Raw genomic sequence first — 17744 nt, 5'->3', positions numbered from 1 at the left:
TTTAATCACCCTCATTTTCTGCTGGCAATTATGCACCCCAAAAGTGAAATAACACTGTGCCACTGTTTACTCTCACCATCCCAAGCTGCCAGAAGTAAATCCTGGCATAGGGGAAGGCAGTGACCGCAGGCCATCTCCACAGAAAAAGGGGAGGGGGCATCTCCTGCCACTTGCTTGTTCATTCATCCTTTTCCTGAAAACTAGATGTAACAGCTTTATTTTAATAATCCTATGCAGGAAAAAAGTTCTGTCACTTTAGATTAATTTACCCGGCTCTGACAGTGACTGAGGACCTAGTCTGTGGGCTCAGCAACCTCACAACTGCCTTAATATTCCTAAAGCCTTATATGCTTCTAGCACATCAGCTGGAGACTATGAAAAGTCCTTTTTCCCCAGTATTTTCTCAAGTTATTCTTTTCCCTTGTGAAGCTTTAAAATATAACCTTATACAGGTAACTGTAAAGACAGGTGTTGTGTCTGGAGTTTTTGCAAGAGGAACAATATAATACAGGACACATACTTTATAAGATTATTTATAATAGTCACCAAAGAATCATATACAAAAAAAGTGTGCAAGAAATCTGTCCACACATTAAAGATCAAAGAATCCATCTGAGGTCCTGGATCTCACAATAATGTCCTGCATGAATTCAGCTGAAGACCTAGAGCCCATAGCAATGCCTCCCATGAGCCCAACTTGAGGCCTAGAGCCCATGACAATGTCTCATGCAGGCCTGTTTCACAGATCTGTGCTGGGAAGGCCCAAAGATCAGTGGTGGAAGCTAGAAAGTCTGTGCCAGTGGGATGAAGGATCTGTGCTAGCAAGCTGAGGGATCGGAATTCGAGCCAGGAAGCAATGCTCAAAGTAAGAACCACAGCTCTCCCAAAAAGTATCACAGCCATCCTCAGCAGCAGTGAGGTCCTGAGCTCAGGAAAGAAAAGCCAAGTTCCCATGAGGAAAGCCATCGTGACAAGCTTCTCCAGGAGACTGAGCAGTGCACTATCTTCCGGAGTGCACCATAGTGCACCCTCCAAAAGTGTAGGAAGCAATCCTCAGAGAGAGGACCAGAGCTCCTCCAAAGTGAACCAAAGCCATTTTCAGTGACAACAAGGTCCTGAGCCCCCCAGAGGATGAGAACAGCCGAGTTCATCAGGAAAGCCAGCATGACAAGCTCCTCCAAGAGAACCAACAGCTCCTTACAGCTTCTAACAGCACCCGACAGCTTCTACCAGCTCCCAACAGCCTCAAAAATTATTCCTCTCCAGTTCTGCCTCTTATGCTGCTGGCAACAATCCTCAGGTGGGCCTCCCACACCCAGCATCATGCTGATTCAGTTCAGCTGGATGTTATAAGTTGACCACCAGTTGCCAATCCACCACAATAGGTTTCCTAAATATTATTCAGAAAATATGACAGAACTGCAAAATGTTTTGGTCTGATTGGTTTTGTGTCATACTATGATACTGTCAAAGCAATCTTTAGGAGTTTATTTTATTGCCGTACATGGATGACCCCAGGGCCCTAATACTGAGCCATATCTCCAGCTCCTTTTTAATTTTTTATTTCAAGACAAGGTCTAAGTTGTTAAGTTGCCCAGGATGATCTCGAACTTGTGACCCTCCTACCTCAGCTCTCCAAAGTGCTGAGATTACACCATGTCTGGCATGGACACATTTTTTTTACCCATGAAAAGTACTCATGACTTCTGCAATAACTGGTAACTCCAGGTCTGTATAATATTAAACCATCAGTCATCCTTACTGCTAGTAATTAAGATTAATATCTGTAAACAGTCTCAGAAATTCAAGAAAACATTTCTATCTTGGAATTCCCCCAGCCAAAATTATAATCAGATAAATCACCTCTCTCCTTGGAACTATAGCACAGTACTTTTTAAAGTATAGTCTGAGGCAAGGAGCGGTGGTGTACCCCTGTAATCCCAGCACTCTATGTGGCTGAAGCAGGAGGATTGCAAATTGAAGGTCAGCCTAGAGAAGTCAGCAACCTATCAAACCCCTGTCTCAAATGAAAAAAATTAAATTAAACTAAAAAGGGATGTGGACATAGCTCAGCGAAAGGAACTGGGTTTATGTCCTAGTACGAGGAAAGAAGGAATAAATGAATGAAATGAAGACAGAGGGAGGAAAAGAGAAAGGTATGGTATGAGGCCACATCTACTGGGAGCAATGTGGGGAGATGCAGTGGGTTGGTGGGAGTAGTGTTTGTTAAAAATGCAGGCTTGGCCAGACGTGGTGGCCCATACCTGTAATCCCAGCACTCAGGAGGCTGAGGCTGCAGGAGCACTTTGAGTTCAAAGCCAGCCTGGGCTACAACGTGTTCAAGGCCAGCCTGAATTGCATCGCAAAACCCTGTCTCAAAAAGATTTAAAAAAAAAAAAAAAAAGCAGGCTCCTGGACACTGTGAAATCTACTAAATCAGAACCTCTAGGGATAACCACCACTAGTCCCCATTTGAAAGATGTCCTTATAAGGGGCTGGAGATTTAGCTCAGCGGCAAAAGCGCCTGCCTGGCAAGCGCAAGGTCGTGAGTTCGGTTCCCGGTACCGGAGAAAAACCAAAAAAAAAGATGTCCTTATAATTCATATGTACCTAATGCTTCTGAATCACCGAGCTACCTGAGCCAACTCTTGCCATCACAAGTTATGCAAAAGAAAACAGGATTCTCATGAGTTGTTGTATGTATAAAGTTAAAAACAATCAAGGAATATTTAAAGTGAAAAAGGAGATAAGGTATAAAGGTCTCTTCTGTTATCATCCAACAGAATTTAGACTCCAGGGTGACCTGCAGCCATGAAGAGAGGGTATTGGCCACCTACAAGAACAATGCCATCTATCACACATCTATAATAGAGAAGTCTTTTCTGTATTTCAACTTAAACACAGCACACTCTATGAGAGGAATTCTATCCCCACACAAAGATGAAAGGATATTCATGTAGTAAAGCCACTCATTTTTTTCCATCACTGTGTCTTTGCCACTACAATTAGGTTGAACTGGTTCTCAAACTTGAACATGCACTTAGAATTGCCTGAAGATCTTGCTAAAACACAGACTACTAGGTTTCTAAGAAGTCCCAAGAGATATTGGTGACTCTTGGTTCAGAGATGATAAGACTTTGCGAACCACTGGTTTAATCTAATACTAGTCTCCTCCCAACCAGTATTATGTAGAATTCACTGGAGATTTCAATGATGACAAAAGTACTTCCACCTAGTACATGCTCCAGCAACTTGTTGTTGGGCTTCTTCTGTAGGGCTCTTGATGCTTAATATATTGAGGAAGTTGTCATCACTCAGAACTTGCAGTATGGGTGATAAGCATGTCCTTTCTGCACAACTCTAGGGATTAGCACCCTTTTTACCCCTCCCTGAACCCCTGGCCTCTGTCTGACCTACAGTCTCTACTTCCTATCCTGCACTGACCTGCTTTCTGTCCTCTCTGCAGGAAACTATAGCAGGAAAGCCACAGGAAGGACAAGAGGTCCCTCTGTTCCTGTCAAAGGAAACTACTTCCCTAGCCTGAAAGCAAGACAAGCTTCTTCCACCTAGGGATTTATTTGGTGATCATGTCACTAGGCTGCAGCTGTACAGATGAATTCAAAAAGGTGTATCACACCCAGGGGCAAAATTAGGTCAAACATAAACTCAAACATTCTCTAAGAAATATCAGAAGCATTCAACCTCCATATTAACATTTTGGTTCCTTGTGTGTATAGATATATACTATAACACAGATTCCCCATGCAGAGGTAAATCCAGAATTAACATACTGCAAAAGGGCACCCCCTTCTCTCAAACTGTCTTTTGAATCCAGCTGATCAAGATTTAAATATATTCCCAGCATCAGCTTCTACATGGTGAACATGCATTCAGTTCTTCCTTCTCAATATAAGAAATTCCTAGAAGCTGAAAAGTACTTGGGAGTCATAAGAAAATGTACTTGCTTTAGCTTAAGTATCTTTGGAAGATCTTCAGAAGCTCAATTATCATTTAACTTTGAGCATTCAACTGACAGTTGATTTGGGAACCATGTTAAAATTAATTGGCAAGTTTTAAAAGTTAAATAGTTTATTTTCCTTTGAAATTCCATTCCTTGTATAGGCTAAGATACATATGCTTAAGAAAAAAATGTTTAAACCAGGAGAATAGATACAGAATTATACCACTAGAAGGAAACTGAAGATCTTTTTGAAGTGCTGGCCATAGCTAGTTAAATGGTACAAACACTACATAACATAATTTACCAAGCAGTATGAAAGATATGACTTTTTTACATGATTGCAATAAAATGACAAAACACAATATATACTGTAACCACGGTATTTCCAGAACCTGAAATACCCTCTTTATCATAAAAGAAGTTAAGCCACATTCCAAACAAAAAAGATTTGCTATAACAATATTCAAAGTCCTCAGGCATCCACTTGTTCAAACATGTCCACAGAAAAATCTTGGATTTGGTCAATGGCACAGTTGCAGACCGCAACCAAACTGTTCCACATTGCCTGTTATTAGAGGAACTGCTGGGAGGTTATGTTATTTTAAAGCATAAAACATCATCTTCTGCCATGGTTAGGGGTCTACATTCTGTATTCAGCACAAATGTCCATTTTTACTGTCTGGAGAAGACATCCCATTTCTCTTTTGAGGTGCTAGATCCTAACTATCAAAACAAATCAGGTCAGTATGAAACACTGGTCATCACTCCTTATTGAGGTAATAAATAAACATTGTCTTAGAAATCTTCATGTTTAAGTATGGAAATAAAATAAGATGTCGTTTTTAATCATGAATAGGAAATTTACCTATCACAGGGAATTCTTTGATAGAAACCATCTTTTATACTGCATCAAACAGATCATGAAAAAGAATTTGGATGAGAGTACAGCTAAAATGTCAAGGTTTTTAATACCATCTATTTCATGTTTTGCAGTGACAACGGTAATGACACAACAGCAAAACCTACCTCTATTTGTATCTGTGGATTAGAGTTTTGGTTTTTGTGTTTAATGCTTGTCAAAGAGGTGGCAGTTATGAAAATGCTTTCTTGATGAAAATGTCAGTTGTGATCATTAAGATTTTTAAAAATTTGCTGGAAGTATAGACATCAAATATAGGAAAGATCATTAAAAAGCATATTCTATAGATTCTTATAACCTCGTTTCTGAGTCCACTATAATTAGTTCTCAATCAACACTGCACATAGATATAAGTTAAGATAGATATGGGCTGAGTGTGATTGGCTCACACCTGTAATCACAGCACCTGCAAGACTGAGATAGGAAGATCTCAAGGTTAAGTGTCCAGCCTGGGCAACTTAGCAAGACCCAATTCTCTAAGTAGGTCATTTTGAAAGACAGGAAATGAAAACTGTGAGTATCATTTATATACTTCCACTGAGTCTTCTGTTTCAAATTAAGATTTTCTATCTTCTGTAGTTACTTGTGAGAGAATCACTGTAAGACTTTCTTTAAATCATTTGCTATTCTGTTACCCTCTTTTTAAAGCTTTATTGAATAATAATTTACATACCATAAGATTTGGCCTTGAGTATACAGTTTAGTGGGTTTTACAGCATATACAGAATTATGCAAACACCACCACTGTTTAATTTTACTTTCATCACTCCAAAAGGAATCTCTGTACCTTAGCAGTCATGCCCCATTTTCCCTTCTCCTAGTCCCTGGCAACTACAATCTATTTTTTGGTCACTGTGGATTCGTGTATTCTGAACATTTTATACAAATAGGGCAATACCACAGGTAGGCTTTTATATTTCTTTCTTTCATTTAACATAATGTCCTTAAGAGTCATGCATTTTGTAACATGTACTTAATACTTTTTATGGCTGAATAATATTCCATAGTATAGAGACCACATTTTGCTTATCTATTCATCATCTGACAGGCATTTCCACTGTTTTGCTGTGTGCGTGCTTTTCAAAAAGAATTCAGATGTGTTATGTACAGGTACCAACTCCTCACCGTGAATATAATCATTAAGTACAGCAAACATGCCCTAATAAAAATAAAAATTAAATAATATTAAATATACCTGGTGCTTTTCATGTAGTGACTGGATGACTCTATAGGTGTGTTTGAGGGCAGGGAAAGGGAAGAGAAGAAAATGGAAGGGAGAACAGTCAGATGTAAAAGAACAAAATAATGAGTAAAAGAAAGGGGTAAAGAGGACAGCTTCTAGGAATTATAAGATTTAAGGATATGTTTATGCTTCTGCCAAAGAGAGCAGACTTCCTAGTCAAATGCCCAAATGCAAAAGAAATGCTCTGAAATTAGGTCACAAAGCACAGAAACTAGGGTTTTTGATAGAGGCAAAAGGATCACAAAATCAGATCAAGAAAATATTGAAAACAAAAAAAGAACTACTTGTCTAAAAATTGCTATAAAAACCAAGCTGGGAAATCTCACGACTTTTTAAAACACGGTATGAAAGGGGTACAATTTAAAGGAAACATTTATGTTAAAAAAAGAATTGGGAGCCATTGGGTGGCACATGCCTGTAATTCCAGAACTCGAGAGACAAAGCAGGAGGGTCGCTGCAAGTTTGAGGCCAGCCTGGGCTACGTAGTGAGTCCAAGGCCACCCTGAACTACATAGTGCAACCCTGTCTCAAAAAAAACAAAACAAAATAAAACACAACAAAAGAATTGAGAAGCACTTTACCCCTTTCTTTTACTAGATAGAGCAAGGAGACAAATACCCAGGAAGCTTCAGTTCTGGTTTCACTTCAGAAACTCTTAGGCTGTCTTAATTATATTTATTTGCTCTATTTATCTACAGGCAGGCAAATTTATCTCCATTTCCTCTTTCACAATGACCTGCTCAAGCCAACAATCTTCATCTTCACTCCATTCAGTAAACTAATGATCCTTTTTTAAAAAACATTAAATAACACATTTTATTTAGTATGTCAATTTCCCAGTATCATAAAATACCATAAATATATTAACCAACCAGTAAGAGTTATAGCCACACAGACCCAACTATAACCTAGTTTTTTATAACTGCTGTGGTGCTATTATTCAATCCTGAGAATAACCTATACAGGCAAAAACTGACATTCAAAACTAGTTTCTGAAATGTTTGAGTTATACTTTTTATATAGGCAGTGATTTTATCCTTTTTACTGTTTCTTAAAACAATTTATTTTTTTTAAAGTGTTTCTCATTCTATTCAGAGAAAGGGAATCTTATTTTGCCATCTGGTATATAATCTTAATGAAAATTAGAGGCTTATTCTCAAATACCATATAGGTTAATTACATTTTAGGTCAAGAAAAAATATAACTTTTCAAAAGAGTTATTTAACAAGTTAATGAAGGTCAGACTGAAAAATAAGTCACTATGCCTAAACAGGTAGTACTGAATGTTCTGGCTATTGCTTTTCTTCTCTCAAGGAAATGTATAATGATCTTTGATATTAATGTTTATGAAATTATAACAGAGAGAAGACCAATGGTTCACTGTTGACATTTTCATTATTTGGAACAGCTCCACCTCAAAATATTAATTTCAGTAATTGAATCACAGACCAAGACCTCGTCTTCCTTCTCTTTTTCTTGGTCATCCACCAACTCTTCTAATTATTGCATTAACATTTGGCCCTTAGCCTTTCAGTTTTATCTGATCCATCTGCTCCCTCTGACTGCAGGGCAGTAGTTCTCAAATGGGTGTGATTTTGCCCCTCAGAAGACATTTGGGGACTTCTTTTTTTTTTTTTTTGGTGGGGGGAGGTTTCCGGTACTTGCCAGACAGGCACTGTGCCACTGAGCTAAATCCCCAGCCCCGACATCTGGGGACTTCTGAAGACACTTTTGATGACCACAACCAGTTGCTACCGGCATCTAAAAAGTAGAGATGAGAAAGGCTGCTGAACACCCCACAAACCACAACACAGTCCCTTTGCAACAGAAAAGTGTGATTCTGAAGCTGATGCTTCTCTGTGGTCTATTTCAGAAGGCATGCTCCATTTCTTTAATCACTCTTGTAGCAGTTTAACTTCAATTTTCTTGTACTTTCATTATTTTTACAACTGTTCTATAAAACCTAACTCTCAGTCAACTAAATAATCCAACTTTTCTACTTTTCAACCTAGTCTACTGAGCTTTAAAAAAAAGCTAAACATGTAACACAATCACAAGCATGGCTGACTTTATACGTACACAAAGTCCAACTCCAGTGGGATCTTCAACATTACCGGAGAAGCAACCCTTCTTGTCTATCATTCCTCAACTCCTGTGCTTTCCTCTCAGTGATTATTCTAAATTTTATGGCTTCCCTTAATCTATACCTCACCAATTCAACACTCAACATCAGCAAGTTCATTTGCTTGACTTAAAAACTTGCTTCCATCAGACAAGAACTTTCACACATTCCTTTCCCAGTATCTACCCCCACCCTTCTCCCCATCCTTCCTAGGAGAGGATCCCAGCATCTCAACACATCCAAAGTGATTGTGGCCTCTGCCCAGGATACCATCTCGCTGGCCTCCTCTGGGTCCTTGCTTCATCAGTTATCCAGCTCCTCCCTGGCCTTTACACCTGAGAAATAAGTGAATGTCCCAGTCTTGTCTTCAGGGAGTAGGGGAGAGACCACAAAAGAACAAGATCCTCCCTTAATTCCACATCTCCCTCCAACTTCTCCTTATAGCCAATTTCCATAAGAACTGTCTTCACTCCATGTCCTCATTACTCCATTCCTATTTCAGCCCACTGCTCACTGCTCACATCCCTACTATGCCATTAAACCTCCACAGGTAGAAGTAAATAAAAACATCCTTAGCAGTCGTGTGTGGTGGCACATGCCTATAATCCCAGCACTTGGCTGGCATTTTTTTTTCTTTTGGTACTAGGAATTGAACTCAGGACCTTGTGCTTGCCAGGCAGGTGCTTATGCCACTGAGCTATATCCCCAACCCAATCCCAGCACTCGGGAGCCTGAGGCAGGAGGACCACAGCAAGTTCGAGGCAAGCCTGGGCTACAAAGTGAGTTCAAGGCCAGCCTGCAATGCATAGCGAAATCCTGTCCCAAAAAAGACAAAAAAAAAAAGTCCTTAGCAAATTCAGGGTATTCTTTCAGCCCTTAACTTTGGAGAATTAACAAAAATTACTATGCCCTCTTTGAAATTCTCTCCCCTTTTAGTATTTGGGATTACATTATCTCTCCTAAATTGTCCTACCTCTTTGGCCCTTTTCTTCTCCCATTTCTTAAATGTTGGTGTGTCCTGCACCCTAGGTTCAAATCTTATTCACTTGGCTGTGTGATACGAGCTCTGGTAGCTTCAAATCCATATCCCCAGTCCTGATGTCTTTTAACTAAGTTTTCCTAGTGAATGACATCACCATCTACCTGGCTGTCTAAGACAGAATCCTAGATCAGCTTAGATTTATCACCCTCACATACATAACCAGTTTTGAAGTCAATTCACTTTGATCCAAGCATCCCAGTCCCTCTGCAACCTGCTTCATCCAGCTCGTTATCCCTCATCCAGAACATATTACTATGAAAAAGAATGACAACGAAGTACACACAAGTCAAACATCTGGCAGTTCCACTTATAAGCAAGAAGGCTAGACAAGTAAGATATGATTCAAAAAAAGAACACTGGAATTCTTTTTTAAAGAGTAATGCTGTATGAATATAGGCAGATCATTTAATCATCTGGAGCCTGAGATTCCCAACTGTCCACTGAGGAGTAAAAGAGATAAATCAAGGACCCTTTGAACCCTTAACATTCACTCTATGGTTCTGTATCTACTAGACATTACAGACAGTTCATACCTCCAAATATATACTGTACTTGTGACATATGCAAGCTATTACTGGTGCCAAAAAGAACAGGCTGATTCGCCTTCTTTGATGCCAAAATATATCAAGCAGGCACTGATTTCCATCACTTTCAAAAATGAAACTTTCAATTGCAAATGTCAAAGAAATAAAATGTAATCAAAAGAAAAAAACAAGAAAAAATTACAATGAAGTTGATCATGTATATAAAAATGCTATTTCAAAAATTTTTTTTCAGGAATAAAGCAAGAGAGTAATGACTTAGCAGCAAAATAAGTGCCATAAAACATTCTGACAGTCACTAACATCATGAACAAAAAGCTCTTCCTACCCATAGAATTCTTGCACTGTGAAAATTGTGCAATATTTAAAATCAAACACAGAACAATATATATGCAATATAAAATCATAAAGTTTCAGATTCTACTTTTCAAAAACCAGGTTCTCAGAGAAGGATAATAAGAACTAAGCTGTGAAAATGCAGTATGAATTCCATTTAAATGCTATCCCATCCAATGAGAGGCACTTGTTACTCTGATGACAGTTTAGGTTTAGTTGGTCTTCCACTGCTTAGTAAGGTCAGAAGTAATCTTCAATTTTAAAGAGAATATAAAAGGAAGACAGAAGAAGAGTGTGGCAAGCAAAACAAGCTATACTACAAAGTTGACACTGACAACACCTAACAATCAACAAACTCAGGAGCCAGACAGCCCAAGTTCAAATCCCAATTTTAACATTTATTAGCCAGTGTAGTTTAATAATTCACTTAGTTTCCCTGTGTTTCAGCTTCCTCAACAAAACACCTACTTTACAGGTGGGAACAAAAACACCTACTTTATAGGTAAAGTACAAGGAACAATGCATGACTTATTGTAAACACCACAGAAGTATTAGGTAATATTATCATTATTATCTGTGCTAGTTTTTTTTTTTTAACCTATAGTCAATGTACACTGACTCAAGTTAACAATGTATACCAGACATTTTGTTTATAGTTCAAAAACAATGTCATTTGAGTTGACAGCTCCATTCCAAGGGCTCACCTTCAAATCACCAAATATTGAGTTCATAGCATACAAGTATAAAGTATAGTTCAATATGCATCAAAAGTATAGCACTTGGTTCATCCATACAATAGAATATTATGCAACTTTAAAAAAGGAATGTAAGCTGGGTGTAGTGGTGCATGCCTGCAATCCCAGCACTCAGGGGGCTCAGACAACAGAATCATTCGAGGCCAGCCTGGGGTACAAAGTGAGTTCAAGGCCAGCTTGCACTGCATAGTGAGACCCTGCCTCAAAAACGCCAAAAAAAAAGAAAAAAAAAAGAAAGAAAAAAAAAGAAATGTCGTTCTGCATATACTACAACATGGATGAACTTTTTTTTTTTTTTTTTTTGGTTTTTCTCCGGTACCGGGAACCGAACTCACGACCTCGCGCTTGCCAGGGAGGCGCTTTTGCCGCTGAGCTAAATCCCCAGCCCCTTGGATGAACTTTTAAAACATCATGCTAAGTGAAATAAGCCAGTCACAAACAAATACTTCGTGATTCTACCTACATGAGGACCAGAAACGGAATGTAGAACAAAAACTAACAAGAGCTGGGGGAATGGGGGAGCGGGGGGGTAGGGGAGGAGAGGAAAATGAGAAGTGGTTTTAATGGGTGTAGGGTTTCTCTTGGGGATGATGAAAAAGTTCTGCAAATGGATAATGCTTATTGTACTGTACAACACTAGGTACATATGTGTTTAGTACCACTTAAATGTGTACATTTTACCATAATAAAAAGAATCACTTTTACAAAGTACAGCATGTATTTTAAATAGAAAGTTGTAACATATGAGCCATAATGGCAAGGATGGAACTCATTGTTATGTTTGTAACTATGGACACCAGAAGAGTCAATATCAACCCTTACCTGACTTGGATTAAAATACACACCCCAAAATGTGCACATACCTTATAAATTTTATGAGGAACACTATTTATTCTTGTTGATATAGGCAACAATACAATTATACTGAAGAAATACGTTTATGTGTGTCAATGGGTAAATGGTGTTGTTTTAAAAAGGAGATACTTATCCATATAGAATCATAATAATATGAGGCAATAGACTACATCTGCAAAGGTTTCCATGTACTAGTACCTCATAATTTAAACCACTGAAATAGCCCCCAAATTCAAAACAGAGATTAAAAGTCCCATTATTGTGATACACATAATAAAGTGCAATAGTTTGAATCTCCACTTCAAACACCTAAAAGTGATTATTGCATAAGACACAATGAATTTAATAAATTATTATTTTCCCAGAATTACTTAGGATGAAATATTCCAGTTGGGTTCATTTAATTATCTAGTAAACTGGTAATTACCATATATCAAATACCATTCAAGGAACAACAATTTTCAAAGAATTAAAATGTAACTTTTAAAGACCTAAAGTCTAATAATATTAGCAAACACTTACCTGGCCTTACCAATACGCCTTGCACTGTTCTAAACTTTTCATACATATTAACTCATTTTAACCTCACAATAATCTTATAAGTATTCTTATTACCCCTGTTTTACAAATTAGAAGATTAAAATGTGGAGGGACAAGTACCTTGCCCAGGTTCAATGCGTTGCTAGTAAGTGACAGAGCTAGGATTTAAAATCTAAAAGTCTGGTTCTGCAACCCACAGTTTTAATCACTATGTCTCACTATTTGTCGTGACAATGAAGAATGAACCACAGAAAAATAGTGAATTCAAAATGCAAAACAATTGGGAGATCAAGTCTAATAAATGTTCTGAGGAAACCAACAAATTACAACACAGGATAATAAATGATGTTTCTGATTGCATAAGAGAAAGCTAAATCTGTTCAGTATGTGTAGTGTTGAAGAAAGCAAGAAATGATTTAATACATTTAAAATTTTTCCATCCTGTCAGTATGATTTTCATTTCTCAAGAACTAAAGGGCTCCAAACAGAAGGCATTTATTGAGCAATCTTGTCATTTACCTTATTCGTAGAGATGGGGGGGTTACAAATTAAGCTTTCTAGATGTTTTATTTTCTCAAATATGAGAATGTACGGAAATATAAGTATCAAAACACTTGGACAGGCAAGTGAATGACACAGAATTATGTGCAATGACTGTTAAAAGCCTAGAATTTGATCATTAATAGTCATTTTAAAAAACAAGAAAAGTGCAGCTTTTATATAGACCTAAATTTAAGTCTTCCCCCTGCCTTTTCCTTAGTGTGAATTTTCAGCAAGCCAATCTTATATAAGTGAGCGTCGGATTTTTTCCTCTGTAAATTACGGATAATAATTTCTGGCTCAAAAAACTGTTGTGTGGGCTAAAGAGAAGATATATGTAAAGTGTTGCACACCATCCCTGAGATATAGCAGATGACCAACAATAAACAATTATCGGAAGAATCTAATCTAGCAATCAGCAAATCATTGGTAGGCTTCTCAGAATTACTGTATATCAAGTACAATATACTCTATTCAAAAAAGGATCATACTATTAATACAAGAAAACAAAAACAAAACCTCACGATGAAGAATTGCAGAATTTTGACTTCTCATCTCATCTACACAGCATCTACTCTGTTTTTTTTTTTGTTTGTTTGTTTGTTTGTTTTTTTTGGTGTTTTCTCCGGTACCGGGAACCGAACTCACGACCTTGCGCTTGCCAGGCAGGCGCTTTTGCCACTGAGCTAAATCCCCAGCCCCTCTGATTGGTTTTGAAATGACCCATATTATTCCTTTATCAACAATATAAAGCTTGTTATTTTGGCGATCTAACCAGTCCTACCTAGAGAGATGTTACTCATTTATTTTGTGGGCTACCTTTGCAGGGGTAATTGTCATGATTGCTTGAAAACCAAAAAGAAATCCAGGGGCAAATCTACTATGTGAGCATTTTAATGAAGTGCTATTTACTGTTCCGTGCATCTCAAATTGATTGGATCCCAAGTGAATCATTATCACAATAGATGTTCACAGTATTGCACAGCCGCCGCCGCCACCCCCTTACCCCCAGCGCCCGCGAATACAGTGGTTAATGCGCGACATTCTCGGTTGACACAGAAGGTGTGTTCCTCACGGACATCAAACTTCAAAACGCGGTGCCCTCAATAAGGATCCTGGGGTTTTAGGGGAGGGAGGACAGGCTTCACTGCAAGTGGAAAGGAGCAGAATCGAAACTCTTCTGCATAAACCAGACTGGAGACGAGCCCTGTGCCGCTGGGGAGCAGAGCCGGGCGGGTGAGAAGGGCCTGGAGGGCAAAGAGGAAGGGGGCTGCGGCACCGGCTTAAGGAGAGGACAAAGTCCCTCGCCATTCGGAGGGCTGAGATGCTGAGAAGTGGCTCCTCCGTTCAGTTCCCAGGACGGTTCCAGACCCCTATGTCTGAGAGAACTGAGAAGGGAAAGGGTCCCCGCTGACAAAACGAAGGTGAGGGCAGGGCCGGGCTCCCAGCCGCCTTCCGAACTGGATACTGCTGCCCCGCGGTGCAAAGAGAAAGGCAGGGGTCCAACCGCGAGCGTGCAGGTTACCTGTCTTAGCGGACTGCCCACAGGTCTCCACTTCCGCGGACTCCGGGTTACTACGGGCTACCAGGCACGCGTCAGGTGACGTCATCCATGCGCGCCCGAAGCCTCGGAGCCCTCGGGAAGGGAGGAGCGGGGCCTCCAGAGGAGGTCTGCGCAGGCGCGGTGCCGCTGCGGGCCTGAGAAGGGGGAAAAGTGTAGTACCTCGGTGCGCGACTGCTTCTAATTGTAAAATCTCTTAGGTAATTTAAAAAGTTATTGAAATACAAGTGTGCACGTTTTATTCCTCAGTCTCTTCCGTTTCTGATGCATGCCTGTTCACATATTCATTGCACCATCATTTGTTAAGCTCGCTGTACGTGCCCGGCCAGCGCAATTACACCCATGGGGCGGATGGTAGGCAGCTCGCAGTCGTTGGGCCGGCCCTCAGCGGGAGTATTTTCTAGTTGAGAGAGCAAACGTCGAATAACTCAACAAAGATTTATGCTCTGTGCATGCGTTCTTAGAGATAAATGTGTGGAAGGAAAAGATTAAACTGTTGGAAAATAAAAGAAAGGCAGCTGCCCGTTTCTTCTGAGACGCCAAAGTGCTCTCCCCAGAGGCGCGTTAAACCAGAGCAGAAGCCACCGGTTCTGGGAGATCTGCGGGAAGAGCCGCCGCGAGAAGGATTTGCAGTGCCGCAGTGTGGGGAGCGGGCCGCAGTGGTGCCCTTGGGAAAGCAGGCTAGCAGATCAGTAAGCCAAGGAGAGTCCCGAGTTTTCAGATCCAGTCTGTGCTGTTGTAAGGAGCGAGGATTCTATCTCAACTGCCCTGGGAAGCCAGTGGAGCGTGAGCGACAGGATGTAGTTTTCTAAGACCACCTGGTGGCGGGTGTATATGAAAAACAAGAGGCAAGAAAGGATGCAGAAAGCCTAGTTGCTTTTGTAAAGACCAGATGAGAAACGATGGAGGAGATCCTCTGGTATTGAAGAAATTCTCTACGAGTATCTACACCAGTGCTGCAATCTGTGCAGAGGCATAGAGTCAGAGACCAAAATAATGTGTGTGGGTTTTTTCCTGTTATTTCTGAGCCTGTTGGCTTTTTAAAAAATTGAGTTTATGTTACATTTTAGGTATACACAATGATCACGTGTATCAAGGGGAATTTGTACCTGTACACGATATACCTTGATTCTTTTTTAAGCCTGTCGACTTTTAACAAATACAGTACTTATATTCTCTGTCCCTCAGATGATTTATACAAAAAATGAGATAAGACTAAAGCTCTTGTTTTATGTCATATTTTGGTTTGAAAAATGGAATAAAATGCCTGCTGAAGAAAAAAAAATGGTTGAGAGAAATGAACAACTTTAAGGACTAGAGCTAAATGTGACAGCTGTGGAGATGAATTAGATAAGGATACGAAAAGAAAAGGAATGTGTTAAAATGACTCCTAAATTTTGGTTAAGCAAAACAGCTGGATAGAGCTGTGCAAACAATATTTGTTCCTCCTCTTGTACCTTCTCGTTACCAACCCTCTCTGTTCCCCTCTTACCTCTTTACTCATCCCCCTCAGTATCCATCATGGGACCCCTCTTCTTTCCCCTGTCCTTAACTCTTCCCTCTTGGCCCTCCTGTGCTGTATCAGAGCCTTTAAATCCAAAAGCCTTTCCCAGCCATGCAGTCAGCATAAACAAGTGAACCCCGTGGGCAGATTATGGGGAACGAGCTCTTGTCCCTGCTCAGCTTGAATTAACTTTTGCCAACCAGGAAGCCAACCCAGTGATGTTGGATTCTCTCATCTTTAAAAGGAAATAAAGGCTGGGGATTTAGCTCAGCAGCACAGTGCCTGCCTGGCAAATGCAGGGTCATGAGTTCCATTCCCGGTACCGGAGAAAAACAAAACAAAACAACAACAACAAAAAAAAAGACAAAAAATAAAGGGAAATAAATATAAAAACACTAACTCATATTTTCTTAAAACTTTTGTGTGGACCAAATAAAATGCATGTGCTGGCCAAAGGAAGCTGACAGGTTACAACTTTGCCTCCTATTTTCCCAAAGTGGTGACTTGATTCTCCTGTGGCTATCACGTGGAAGCTGACATCTCTCAAATTTATCACTCCAAACCTTTAAATTTTTAAAATTCAAATATCTCAATTCCACTTCTATGTCCGGCTGGCTTTTGAAAAGCTAAACGTGTCCTCTACCCACATCTTATTTATCCTATCTCAGTAAGGGCATCAATATCCTCCTACTCACCTAAGCCTGAAGTCTGGGATCATCCCAGACTTGTCCCTCCCCCACCTTCCACAGTCAAATCAGTATTTATCATATCTGTAGGGCAGAAAAAATGAGAAAGTGCAACTGTAATATGAAATTAAAGTTTGCTCTAGAAAAATACTTCTGTTGATGAAAATCATTGGTGTAAGTGTAATTTTGGTTTAAATGCTTATGTTCACATACACAAAATCAATACCTCAAGATGAGGATGATCCTGCCTTCAAGACTGGCACAAAAGTTCTTACACAGGGACTTCATGGAAAACGGATATTCAGTGAGATACCAGCTGTATTTTCAAGTTGGTTTTTTTTTTTTTTTTTTTGGTCTTTTTTTGAGATAGGGTTTAATTATGCAGTTCACTCGACTTTGAACTCACTGTCACCCAGATTGGCCTTGAATTTGTAACGATCCTCCTGCATCAGCCTCCCAAGTGCGGGGATTACAGTCTTGAGCCACCATGCCCTGCTCAAGACATTATCTTCTACAACACACTGCTCTGGAAGTATTTATGGCAAAGTAAACCTTGGTTATGTTTAATTTCCCTGATCAAGCAACAGTAAAAAAATTTGTTTATAGGTCGCCTCAGGTAGGAGTAGGGACCAGCAAAGGGTTGCCACAAGCCAGGAGAATATCCTTGACCACTCCTTGACAGCTTTATAAATCTTCCAACCTGACTCAGCTCTGGCAAAGAAGGGAAATTTCAAATTTCAAATATTTGATGTTTCTTAATACTATACCAGGACAGACATATAATGATTTGAGCCAATACCCTGTGTTTCCTTGGGTATTAACAAACTATGAATCAGAAGAATTGGACCTGACTCTTCCAGGAAACTTCAGGAATCTGTCAAGCCAATTGGTGCTCTGAATCCAAAGAGAGCAGTGTTTTGCACAGAGCACTATGAGACCTGGGAAGATGAGCAAAGCCCACTCTACCACTATAATACACATTATTCAACACAGACGTCTACCTTACCCTGGCTTGTTTGAAATGAACCTTTCACAACCTTCTTCCTCAATTCGGATGATGGAAAATTTGACCATCTAGATGGAACCTTGTCATCAATTGCAAAGTCTTGGAGAACTAGTCAGAGAGATACTTCTGGAG

General features: G+C 39.7%; 1 protein-coding gene across 1 annotated transcript in view; it reads right to left on the bottom strand.

Moving 5' to 3' along the window:
* Positions 1-14446, bottom strand: part of LOC102004493 (chromosome unknown open reading frame, human C9orf3) — a 340448-nt gene extending 326002 nt beyond the window's left edge. The window contains exon 1 of the mRNA XM_013513835.1: positions 14381-14446. The gene's annotated coding sequence lies outside the window, so the exon portion shown is untranslated. The remainder of the gene's footprint in view (positions 1-14380) is intronic.
* Positions 14447-17744: the final 3298 nt, after the last annotated feature.

This window comes from Chinchilla lanigera, unplaced genomic scaffold (assembly GCF_000276665.1).
Source record: "Chinchilla lanigera isolate Chin_1 unplaced genomic scaffold, ChiLan1.0 scaffold00021, whole genome shotgun sequence".
Taxonomy (NCBI): Eukaryota; Metazoa; Chordata; class Mammalia; order Rodentia; family Chinchillidae; genus Chinchilla; species Chinchilla lanigera.
This window is presented reverse-complemented; position numbering and strand designations above follow the sequence as displayed.